This window comes from Phocoena phocoena, chromosome 8 (assembly GCF_963924675.1).
Source record: "Phocoena phocoena chromosome 8, mPhoPho1.1, whole genome shotgun sequence".
Classification (NCBI taxonomy): Eukaryota; Metazoa; Chordata; class Mammalia; order Artiodactyla; family Phocoenidae; genus Phocoena; species Phocoena phocoena.
In genome coordinates, this window is record NC_089226.1 from 55,642,044 (window position 1) to 55,654,179 (window position 12,136).

At 56.7% G+C, this 12,136-nt stretch overlaps 1 protein-coding gene across 1 annotated transcript in view; it reads right to left on the reverse strand.

The window, feature by feature from the left end:
* CAPN5 (calpain 5) overlaps positions 1-10,244 on the reverse strand; it is a 51,475-nt gene extending 41,231 nt beyond the window's left edge. Inside the window, exon 1 of the mRNA XM_065882099.1 lies at positions 10,101-10,244. The gene's annotated coding sequence lies outside the window, so the exon portion shown is untranslated. The remainder of the gene's footprint in view (positions 1-10,100) is intronic.
* Between the last annotated feature and the right edge of the window lie 1,892 nt (positions 10,245-12,136).

Below are 12,136 nucleotides of genomic sequence, written 5' to 3' on the forward strand. Positions count from 1 at the left end.
GGCCACAAGGAGCCAGCTACAGCGGGGGCAGATAGCACTGAGCCTTCCGGGACAGTTCAGCCACCGCAGCCAGGGGGAAACAGGAGACAGTTTCAGTCCCATTTTTTAGATGAGAACATAAAAGGAACATGTACAAAACCTGCAGCCCATGAGCTGGACCTCAAGCCTCCAGCTTCCTCATCACACCAGGGCTTCCCAAAGCAGGCCCCACGTTAGTACTGTGATCATTTTAGGGGTCGCTCTAAATTGCTTTATGTGGCAGTAAATAAGTCGTAAGAAAGTTATTCCCCATCCACTTCTCTCTCAAGGAGAACTCAGTTCGGTCCAGCAAGTGTCGAAACCCTCCCAGCCCTTGCCCACCTACTTCACAAAGGAAGAGGCAGCCCCAGGCTCACAGCAACAGCACCACAGCACCTGGCTGCAACGGAATGGATTTTTCTGTTGTTTTCATTCAGTTTTAAGATGCTTCCAGTTACCTTGTACTTAGAGAGTGATACTGACTTTCCATTTAGAGTAAATGCACAGCTTCCTTTCAAAAATATCATGGAAGAAGGAAGGTGATTTCAAGAAATCTGTTAAGTTCCCGGTGGTGCAGGCGGGAACCGCAGCATTACATCACACCTGGAGGGCAGGGTGCTGCCCAGGAAGAAGCCAAGACTGCGTTCCAGAACTGTGTGGCAGGGGAAAGTCACCTCACCTCTCTGAGCCTTGGGGCTTCCTCTAAGGGGTGGGATAACAGAGTCAGCACTCAGGGGGCCATGAACAGCCAAGCCCATCTGAAAAAGAGCAGCTGGAGGACTCACACTCACAGGTGACAAGACCTTTCACAAGGCTCTAGTGATTGACACTGTGGGGCTGGCACAGGGTAGACAAACAGACTAGAAAGCCCTCCATGACAAGGACACCTGATTTTGACAAAAGGTGACATCACAGTGCATTAGGGAAAGGATGGCCTTTTCAATGCATGGCGCTCAGTTGACTAGCTATCCGCGTGGGAAAAGCTTCATCTTGACCCCGAACGCACACCACGCTCAAAAGCAATTCCACATAGACTGCAAATCTAACCGAAAGGTAAAACAGTGAAGCTTTTTGAAGAAAATATTAGAAAAAGAGCATATCCAAATGGCCAATAGATGGAAGGAAAGTGCTGGACTTCACTAATCATCAAGGAAATGCAAATTAAAAGCACAATGAGATACCACTACACCCTGACCGGAATGGCTGCAGGGGAAAACACCACACACACACACACACACACACACTCACTCTCTCTCTCTCTCCCCCCCAAGTCCAGCTCTTCCACGTTGGCGGTGGGAGTGTCAACTGATACAACCACTTTGCAAAAACATCTGACCACATCAATTAAAGCTGGACAAATGCATACTCTCTCATTCAGTAATTCTACTCCTAAGTAGATACTGAACAGAAACACGTGCACATGTTCACCAAAAAACAAGTACAAGAATGTTTAGTGTCGTAGTATTTGTTATAGATAAAAATTAGAAACAACCCAAAATGTCCATCACCAGAAGAAAGGATGAATATGGTGTTTAATGGAATATTATACAGTAATGAAAATGGACAAATTATTGCTGCATGCAACTCATGGGTGGCTCTCACGAGCACAATAGTAAACAAGAGAACAAAATACTTCGATTCCACTGATGGCAGATATAAGCCATCTATGGTGAGTTGAAGGCAGGATGGTGGCTGCCTTTGGAGGTAGTGACTGGAAGGGGTAGGAGGGGGGCTTCTGGGGTTCCAGTAACACTGCTCCTTGATCTGGGTGGTGGCCGCATGGATAGGGTCACAGAGCTATGTATCTATGACTTAAGCATTGTTCTGTAGGTCAGTTGTGCTTTAATAAAATCTTAAACAGAAAAAGCCTGTGCAGGGGCCCTGGGAAGAAGGCCTAGCTGAATCTAGTGACCCCGATCCCACCAGTTTTGGGGACATTACATACCCGTAGGGTTCTGCCTGGCACCCAGGGTGGGAAGACCGAGGGAGTATAGAGCAGGGAAGAAGCCCGGGCTGGGTCACAGCACTAGTCGGGGCTCGGCCTTTTTCATGCACGGGCTGTGACTTCCTTCGAGCCACCTCCTCTGTCTCTCAGGACACCTGTGGCTTTGACCTTTGAGGTGCTCAAGTCCAAGGTAGGGGTGGCAGCCCCACACCCCACTGGGCACACACCTCCAAAGCTTCCTCTCTGAGGAGGGGCTACCAACCAGCCAGGCCCCATCCTCAGGAGATGTTCTCGGCCCTGAGGGCAGGCAGGGCGCTCAGGGAAGGGAACTGAGCTGAGGCAGAATGGCGGTGTGGGTGCGGGAGGAGACCACAGGCAAGGCTGCCCAGGATCCCAGCCGGAGGTCCCGGAAGGCCAGGCGCGGGGATCGGGCTTCATCCTGAGGTGATGGAGAGCGGGAAGGGTGCTGAGCAGGGCAGGGACTTGAGATCCACCTGGCTGCCACATGGAGAATGCACTGGAAAAGGACATGACCAGGGCAGAAAAACCGGAAGGCAGGCCAGAGAGCCTGTGTGCCCACATGTGAACGCAGAGCTGGGTGGGAGGCAGACCCAACTCTACCTGGGGACCAGCCAGTTGTGGGAGTGAAAGGAGACCGCAGGAGGCCTGCTGCGGGTCCCTCCTCTGTGCCGCAGTTCCCACACCCCACAGTGGGTGCCCATGGCGCAGCATGGCCCGGCAGAGTGGCTGTCATCCAGGGCCGGCCGAAGGAGCCAAGGATGCCCGACAGACAAAGCTCCCTGACCCCAGCCCCGCTCCCTCAACCTCCCACCACATCCCACTCCAGGCAACAGAGCCCCTCCCCTATGCCACACGACCAGGGACGGGCTGAACAGCTACAGCTTGTAATTCAGGGAACAGTCAATTCCAACGCGCTCGTCTTCTCTGGCACCCCTCTGGGCTGGTCCTGAGCTGACAGGAGGCGGTCAGATCCTCACAGCAGTCCCAGGGAGGAGAGGCACAGGGTGACAGGCACAGACCAAGAACTAAGCCAGACACACTGTGGTCAGTGGTCCCAGAAGCAATGCATGTTGCAGGTGGGGCTATAGGGGCAGGAAGAATGGTGGTGTCTCTCCAAGATGGAACTGGACAGAGCAGGGCTGGAAGGCTAGGCGGGAACCTGCAGGGGGAGCACACAGGCACGATGCACTGCAGGTGGAGGGAAGGCCAGGGTGCAGAGCTTTGAGTGGGGAAAGCTGGCAGGACCGGCTTTGCAAGACTGGGATGCCGGCTTTGGGAAGTGGGCTTTCACTGAGGGCAGGGGGCAGCCAGGGAGGGGTGGAGGGGTGAGACCGAGCATCAGGTGCTGAAGTAGTAACGCGGGCCAGGCAGAGCCTCAGCCAGAGCCAGGGCAGGGAAGGCCAGAGGCCAGGGAGGGGGCCTGGAGCCTCAGAGTTCGGGTTTTATCAATGAGTTCCTTCCCTTTGATTGTAGAGCCACTCCCACTCCTCTCTTGCCCCACGAGCCACCGTTTCATTAACATGCTCAACACGTCTCTCTCTGTCGACTGTGGTCGTGTTGTGGCCTCCCAGGACCCCGTCTCCCCCAAGCACCACGTGCTGAGGAACGGATGGCAGGGTGGCGGGGGAGAAGGGGCGAGAAGCATGAGCTGCGCCGGGGCCACGGGGGCTCCGGCAGCAGAACCAGGGGGCCAGGCCCAGTGAGTCACTCTGGCCAAGGCCGAGCAGGCGTCACCGGGACTGGGAAATCCTGTCTTTCTTCTCCCCTGCCCTCCCCTTATGGTTTCTATCTGTGTCCAATCCAGTCTCCACCCAGCTGCAGTGATCTTTCTAATACTAAACCCGACCAAGCGCTCTGTGCTAAGAGACAAGTGGGTCTGGAGGGCAGGGCCAGGCATGTTTGGGGCTCAGGGTCCCTCGCTGGTCCTGGGGGACAGCGGTCCTGGGGTGCTGATGTCCCCCGGCCGGCCGTGTATATGAGGGGAAAGCTAGCCTCGGGGCTGGCTCGCTGTGTGGCCCTGGCTGAGTCCCCAGGCCTCTGCCCCTCAGCGGTTCCCACTGGGACCTGGGTGTTGTGAGGAGGGGGCCGGGGAGCCTCAGTAAGCAGGTGAGATCCAGCTGGATCTGCCGGGCATCAGCAGGGACAGGAAGAAGCTGGGAACCTTCGTGGGCAGCAGGCTGGCCAAGGCTCGGCATCGGGCAGGGTGAGCAGCTGGCTTGGGCACTGAAAGTCACTGGGCCTGGGAAACCCAGCCCAGCAGCATATCTGGTGAGAAAGTGCAGAGGGAGGGGCAGGTGCCACTGAGCTCCGGAGCAGCAGCGGCTCTTCCTTACCCTACTGGGGCAGGGTTGACACCTGCAGCTCACAGGCGCTGCTCACTCCCCACAGGGGAAACAACCTACAAAAATGAGACTTGATCAGGTCACTGAAGCTGCCTCAGCTCCACTGGGCTGTGTGACCTCAGGCAAGACCCTGCCCTCTCTGGCCTGCAGGCTCTCACCATTGAAAGGTGGAGAGGGGGACACTTCTTGCTCTTTTCCAATCAGCTATGTTTGTCACCAGGACAGCCTCTTTTTCTGCTTCCTGCATAGGTAGTCTGTGCCTCTCGCACCACCTGCCTCCAAGAATCAAGGTTGGAAACCTGGTGGGATGGTGCCCATTTCTCAGACTGGGAAACTGAGGCTCAATTCCTAGGTCAAACTCCTGCACACCCTCAGAAATGAGCTGTACTGTTCTCATTGCACAGATGAGGCCCAGGGGGCACAGAGAGGGAAGAGGTGCATTCAGGACAGTCAGGAGCCTGTCTCATGTCAGAGCTCTGCTCTGCCTGGCCCACCACTCCCTCCCTCAAGCAAAGGCAGTGACCCACTCATCAGCTCCAGGGAGTCCCACTCAGCTGCATGCCCCCATTCAACCTTCCCACACCTGCTCTGTGCCTGGTCAAGGGGGCAGCGAAAAGTCGGACCGGGATCAGCCCGGGAGGTCAGCCTGGTGGAGGAGAGACAGCAACGCCAGCACCAGCCAGAGAGATCTGCTCTAAGAGGGCAGTGATGCGTTCAGACGGGGCAGGAAAGGCTCGAGGAGGAGGCGGCATCTAAGCAGGAGCTCATAGGGTGGGCTGTGATTTTTAAGAGACAGAAGTGGAAGGTTCAGAGGAAGACGGAACCTCCTGGGAGGAGGAAACCATTTAGGCAAGGCGGGAGGACAGGGTGCAGGGGAGAGGAAGAAAGGGCTAGCACGGCAATGCTGCCACAGCCAGGTTATGGGGACCCTGAAAGCCAGGCTAAGGACTCGGGAGCGTGCCAGGGTGTGAGCTGGGCTCCTGGAGGATTCACAAGAAGTCTGGATGGAAAGGAGGCCAGGACGCAGGCAGGGAGACCAGGCTATAGAAATGGACCTGCAAAGCATGGCCTTGGCCATGGAGATCCAATGGAGACCCACACTGGGGCAGGGTCCACAGCACACAGCCAGGCGCTGTCTGGGAGTTTGGCTGGGGGTCCTTCCTTGGAGGCACCAGGAGGCTCACGACCTCCCAGGAGGACAACCACGACTCTGGGCAAGTGGCGTGTTGGCGGCACTTCCGGGCTCCAGGCGCTGCTCTGCCCCATGTCATATTCCTGCCCGAAGCAGCCTTGAACAGCAATGCCTCCTCCTCCCCATGCCCAGAGGAGAAATCAGAGCCTCGGAATGTCCCGTCCACATCCTTATCTTCAGATGGGGAGAATGAGGCCAGAAAGGGACAAGAACAGTTACCTCTTTGTGCCCCAGAGTCCTCATCTATGAAATGCAGGTCTCCCGCTCTGCTGGCTCAACATGCCCTCACCCCTGGCTCCCCTCACACATCTCTGCTCTAGGCAGGACTTAGCCCCAACTGTCCTTGGTATACCCATCTGCAAAACGGGGCTCCCGGCCTGGCCTTCACAGGGTGACGGTGGGGATCAAGTGACCCTGCACAGCACTGGGGCTAGTGAATGAATGTCTGAGATGCACTCCACTCTGGAAGGCTTAACCTACTCTTATGTTAAGGACCCCAGGATGGGGTCTGGTCTCTGGGTCAACCCGTGGGGACACGCCAGCACGCTCCCCTCTTCCAAACATCCCTGAGCTCTGCCTACTGTGGCCTCAGGCTGGGCTCGGGGCCAGAGATGCAGCAGCCCAGGCTCTGCCGGCAAAGGCTCCTAGGCTGAGGCGGAAGCAGACACTGAGGGTGACCCCCTCGGGGCATCAGCTGTGGGCACCCAGGAGGGGGATCTCTGAGAATGGCGCCTGCAATGACACTGCATTTGGCTCCTGTGGTAGGCTGAATAACTGCCCCCGAAAATGTCAACATCCCAATCCCTGGAACCTGAGAATGTTACCTTATACGGCAAAAAAGACTTTGCAGATGTAATTAAGGATCTTGAGATGGAAAGATTATCCTGGATTATCTGGGTGGGCCCTAGATGTAATCACAGGTGTCCTTAAGAGGGGGACAGAGGGAGATTTGACTCCAAAAGAGGAAAAGGCAATGAGGTTACGGAAGTAGAGAGAATGGGGTGATGAGGTCATGAGGAATGCGGACAGCCACGAGGAACAGAGGCTCCCCTGGAGCCTCCAGAAGCAGCCAGCCTGACACCTTAATTTTAGCTCATAAGACTCTTTTCAGACTCTTGACCTCCAAAACAGTAAGAGAATAAATTTGTGTTGTTTTAAGCCACTAAATGTGTGTTCATGTATTACAGCAGCGAAAGGACATGAATACCATTAGTATCATTCCTGTGGGTAAGTATGTAGTCTCACACCTCTCTCCTGCTCAAGGAAGTGAGTGAGCGAGGATGAACTGCTCCAATGGAAAACCAAGCCACCCCAAACTTCAGTGTCTTAGTTACTATATTATTAGTAACACACCAGTTGAGTCCTACCACCTCACCCTGACTAGCAGAAGTTACCCAGCAGTGGGCAATGGGGCAGGGGCTGGCTGGGCAGGGGCAGGCAGATCAGGCCAGCAGGCTCTCTGCCTTTTGTCCCCCAGGCTGCAAGATCCTGAGGCCATCCTGGGCGTACCCTGAAAGTGCTGGCCAGCTGGGTACCAATGAATGGGCTTGGTCTAGTCCGGCCACCAGTCCCCTGTCTCACAGCCGACCACATGCACCACTGTGGCAGAAAACCACAGTCCACGCCCACAAGCCACCAAAGCCTCAGCCAGTGGCACCCTCATACCCCTAGTCCTGGGAAAGCCGAGACCCCTAGAAACACATCCCTGAACAATTAGAACAGGGAGCAATAGCTCGGGCCATTACAGGCCAGCAAATGTTCACATTTCGCAACTTCCTACGTCCAAGCCTGAAGGCTGGCTTCCTAAAAAAACCTGGATTAGAACCCCAAAGGGACTTGGCCCATTTTGCCATTAGTGAACAGGGAAAGGCAAGGCCTGAGGCCAAAGTGAAGTCAGCAGCTCGGCCTGAACTAAAGTGAGGCAATCCCAGGGCATCACCATCAACCCAGGGAGGAGGAGAAGCTGCAGAGTCTGGGGCCCTCAAGGCGAGGCCCGGGAGGACCACTGCCAGCCAAGGAATGTTTTGAGCAGAAAGGGTGAGGCATGAAGGGGCAGAAGAGGTCTCCGGAGGGGCTAGAGGGGTGGAGGGGAGGGGGTTCTAAAGGCACTCAAAACACTTGAGGACCCTGGGGCAGAGAAAGTCAGGCGTGAGGTGAGAAGACCAGCAGCAGACAGACTTCTCACCTGCCAGGCCCCAGATAGTGAGCCCCGCCACAGGAGGGCTGAGAAGGCCACAGTTCTTAACCACTGAAGCCAAGAGGGGCTTCCACTTCAACGGGAGACCCTGTTTCCTTTCACCCTTCTCCTCCCAAAGTCGGCCCCTCCTTCCTCTGGGTTGTCCCTCCCCCAGGGAAGAAGGGATTAAGTGGTGCTGACTGTTAGGTACTGTTAGTTATAATGACTACCGGACACCACGTACTTCGTAAAGCACTTTTAGTGATGTGATTTAACTTCATCATCAACCCCTAAATCCCTATGATTAGGCAGCATTTACCCCCATTTTGCATATGAGGAAACTGAGACTCACAGGGGAAGTTCCCTGCCTCAAGGTCACGTGCAGAGCCAGTCTCAGCGAGGAGGAGGCGTGACACAATGACAGGCCCTGCAGGTAGGACAGGTCATGGAGACAGGCTTCCCTGTGGCCACTGGGGGCTCCGGGAGGGCCACCTGTTCAGGGATCAGGGCTTCAGGGCTGTCCTGAGAGCCCACAGGGAAGGCAGGGGCAGAAGCAGCCAGAGACAGCACTGGCCTGGGAGCAGTGGCCTGGATGTCATCCCCAAAAGCCCACAGGCCTCTCACACTTCATCGACTTCCCCCAAACCTGCTCCACCCCCAGTGGTGGCTCCATCTCAGATAGGGCTCCCCTACCCACCCTTCCCCATGCTCCACCACCCCCTCCTGTGCCGGCTCTGGGAAGCCCTATCAGATGCCCTCCTCAGGTGCCAAGCCTAGCCCTGGGTGCGGAGCTGGGGAGGGGAGAGGCGAGGGGAAAGAGGAAGGGGCCTCTCCCTGCTTGGGCCTCCCTAGCAACTCACCCACCACAGAGCCAAAGATGACACTTCTGGGATGCACATCTGATGATTTAATGCCCCTCCTCATGGGCTATCATTCAGTTACATGTTTCCAGGCCTCTACCCATCTATTCCTTGGGCCTACAGTGCCCTGCCCTTTCTTTTCTGCTTGGTGAACTTTTCATCCTTCAGCATCCAGCACCAATATATCCTTTGCAGTGAAACCTTCCCCAGCTCCTGGGCAGGGACTGGCACCCAGCACTGGGTGCAACTCTGGGCAGGGGCTTCTCGGTTTGACCCATCTGCCTCGTCAGTCAGAAGAGAGGTTCCTCAGGGCAATGACCCCACCTAAGCACATCGACGTTCAGGCTCCCAGCTCTGGCCTGAAGCAGCAACAGCTGGGCCCAGCTTGCCCCACCCTCAGCCTGGGAAAGCAGCCAGGCCTCCCCACCCCCACCCCAGGACTCTGGGGACTGCAGCAAAGGCTAGGCCCAAAGACCCTGGGTGGGAGGCTTTCAATCCTTGCAGCAGAATGCATTAGTTTCTTCAGGAGGCCTCACACTCATAGGGTAGGCTGATCCCCACACTCAAACACCCTCCCTTCCAGGAAGTCTGCCCAGATTTCTCCCTCCCCAGAATCCTACAAATAACTGCCCTGGGCACTTCTCTCTTCGATGCTGGTGTAGGGAGAGGATTCTGGTTTGAGAGCCAGGGCAACCCAGCTGCAAACTCTGGTTCAGCAACCCTGAGAGACAGAGTAGGTCACTTCACCCTCTGTGCCTCACTCTCCTCCACCCTGTGGGGTCTGGGGCTGAATCCCACCACAGGAAATGAAGCCTGGCGAGAACTTGGCACCTGTTAACGATCCGTCCTGCTTCACCTCTGGAACCCAGGTGGGTCTCCTCAGACTCCCAACTCTGAAAGGTGGTGGCAGGATCAGAGCAGCCCAAGATCCATTCTCCCCCAGCTGTCCCTGCCTCCCTGGCCCCCTCACACACACACCCAAGGCCAGCAGCCCAGGAGAAAAGGCCCCTATTCAACCTGGGAAGATGGTGAGGAAGGAAATCGATTGTGGCCTTGCCCCCTTTCCCAAGCCGGGGGACGGAGGATGGGGAGGTACCCGGGAGGGGTTGTGGAATTGAATGGGTGGAGGCCTGGGAAGGGACAGGAAAGGGGAACTGTGAGGAAGAGGAGGGCAAGGGCCGGTCAAGCCCCGGGAGGTAAACCCCGGCGCGTAAGCACCATGAAACCAGCTCGGGACACTCGGGTTTAGTGGGAAGAGGCCCCTAGCTTCGAGCGGGGGTGGGGACGAACCCCCGGGGCCGGGGCGGATCCTGGAGGTCCCCGCCCCCCCCACTCCCCGGGCCTTAAAGCCAGCGCTCACCTCCTTCCTCCCCGGCTGCAGGATGTGCAGCCCCACACCCACCGATTCGCGCTCACAGGGCACGCGCTGGCCCTCGCTGCACCCGTAACACACACACACACACACACACACACACACACACCTCCGAAACACACACATGAACACACGCGCGCTCGCACACGCCTCCCTCTGCGCAGCGCCTCCTACCTGCCGCGCCGCCGCGGGTCCAGCGGGCTCGGGGATGCCGGGCTCGGTGCTGGCACTGGAGCGGAAGCTGGACCGGCCCCCTCAGCTGCCTCTGGCTCCGGCCGGAGATCAGCTGGGACTGGCCTGGGGCGGGGCTCGAGCTAGGACTCCCGGGCGGCCGGGCCCGCCCAGCGGCCTCCGCCCATTGGGGGACAGAGGCGTGGTTTCCAGCAGGGCGGGAGGGCCAGGATTGCAGCGCATGCGAAGTGGCGCCGAGCCGTGAGGTGAACGGGCAGGAAGGTGGCTGCAGACTTCCCGCTGGAGAGTAGGCGAGGATTTGGCGGCCTGCGCGGCGCAGCCCGACCCCTATCGGCTTGATCGGGCCCGCGTTCTCCGGTCCCTCCCTCCCAGCATCTCCGGGAGCTCCCCAGAGCCCAGCCTAGGTCGGCACCGAGGCAGGGGGCTGGGAAAAGAAGGATTCGAAGAGGCGAGCGCCCATCTCTTCCCTATCTCCATGTCCATATCCATCCCCAAGATTCTGGATGGAGGAGCGGGATCCAGACCCCAGGAGTCACAAGGAGGGCCCTTGTCAGATGGGGAAAGCAAGCTCCAGGCCCGTATTATTTATTTACTCAATATGCTATGATGGGGCGACAGCAGGAGGGGCATATTTCCCACATAAGACTGAGAAGGTTTGTGAGTGACCAGCCCTAGCACACAGTAGGGGCTCTGGGACGGCAGGGCAGACGTGTTTGTTATGCTCATCCGAGGCCTGTGTCAGCCCACTTCGCAGATGGAGAAGCTCAGGCCCTCTCATCTCTCCTTCCAGTGTTCCCAGTGTACCTCTAAGTCACTCTGACCAATCGGCCCCCCTTTTGTATTTCCGACTGTTGGAGCCACAAGAGGAGTGTTTCGTGGTGGTTGCAAGAATGTACACTGGACTCACTGCCTGGGCTCATATTAGCTGTGTGACCTTGGACAAGTGACCCAAACTCTCTGTGCCCCAGTCACCTCACCTATAAAATTATTATAGTAGCACCCACTCCATGCTGTTGTTGTGGGGATTAAATGGACTGAGCCATGTAAAACCCCTAGAGTGGGCCCTGACTCAAAGTAAGTGCTCTCAATGTTATTTCAATCTAGCCCAAGCCCCTCATTTTCTGAAGACACTGGGTCCCAAGAACAGAGACATGTACACATGGCTGGTTAGAAGCCCAGCCATCCTAGGATGTTAGAACTGGAAGGGCCCACCTCAGAGCCCATCTCTGGCAGCTCCCACCTTCTCTGACAGATGAGGAAAGAGACCTAGAGAGGGACAGTGACCTGTCCAGGGCACCCAGCCTGGTGCAGTGGGGGAGGCATTGGCCCTGCTCCTGTTGGGGGTTGAGATGGAGAGGTTTCCACACAAGCCAGGAAGAGCTTGGTCTCCCAAAAAATTGGGGGAAGGGGCGGAGCTCTGATGATGCTCTGGCCCCAGGTCCCTGCTGATCGGTTGCTATAAACTGATTCACCGAATGGTGCCATCACGGTGCCTGCTGTGCAGGTGCTTTTCCCATGTAATTCTCACAACCACCCTTGGCAGGAGCCCTCATTAGCCCCATTTTACAGATGATAGAACTGAGCCTCAGGAGATGCCCCAGTCACACACTCAGGAAATGGAAGAACTGGGATCCTCCCTACCCTGTCTGACTCCACTCATGCCCTTCCCCTCTTCCTCCTCCTCTATCCCCCTCCTCCTCTTCTCTCCCCCAGGGAAAGGCCACCTCTGATGGCTTCCTGACTGGCTGTCCAACCTCTGCTGCATCTCCCTGTAACTGGGAGCTCATTTCCTCACAGGGAAGCCCTTTCTACTTGTCTTGGGAGAGTCTCTGTCACCCAGAGCTGTGACCTAGTTCCCTCTTCCTAGCTCTGCGAGACTCCATAGCCTCCACCCCACCAGAGCCCTGGAGAGAATCTTCTTTGCTACAGGCCAGCAAACCCCTATCTTCACTGCTCCTGTATGTAACGAGTTTCCCAAGTGAAATCCTTATAATAATAATTTCTTTAAAAAAATCCCA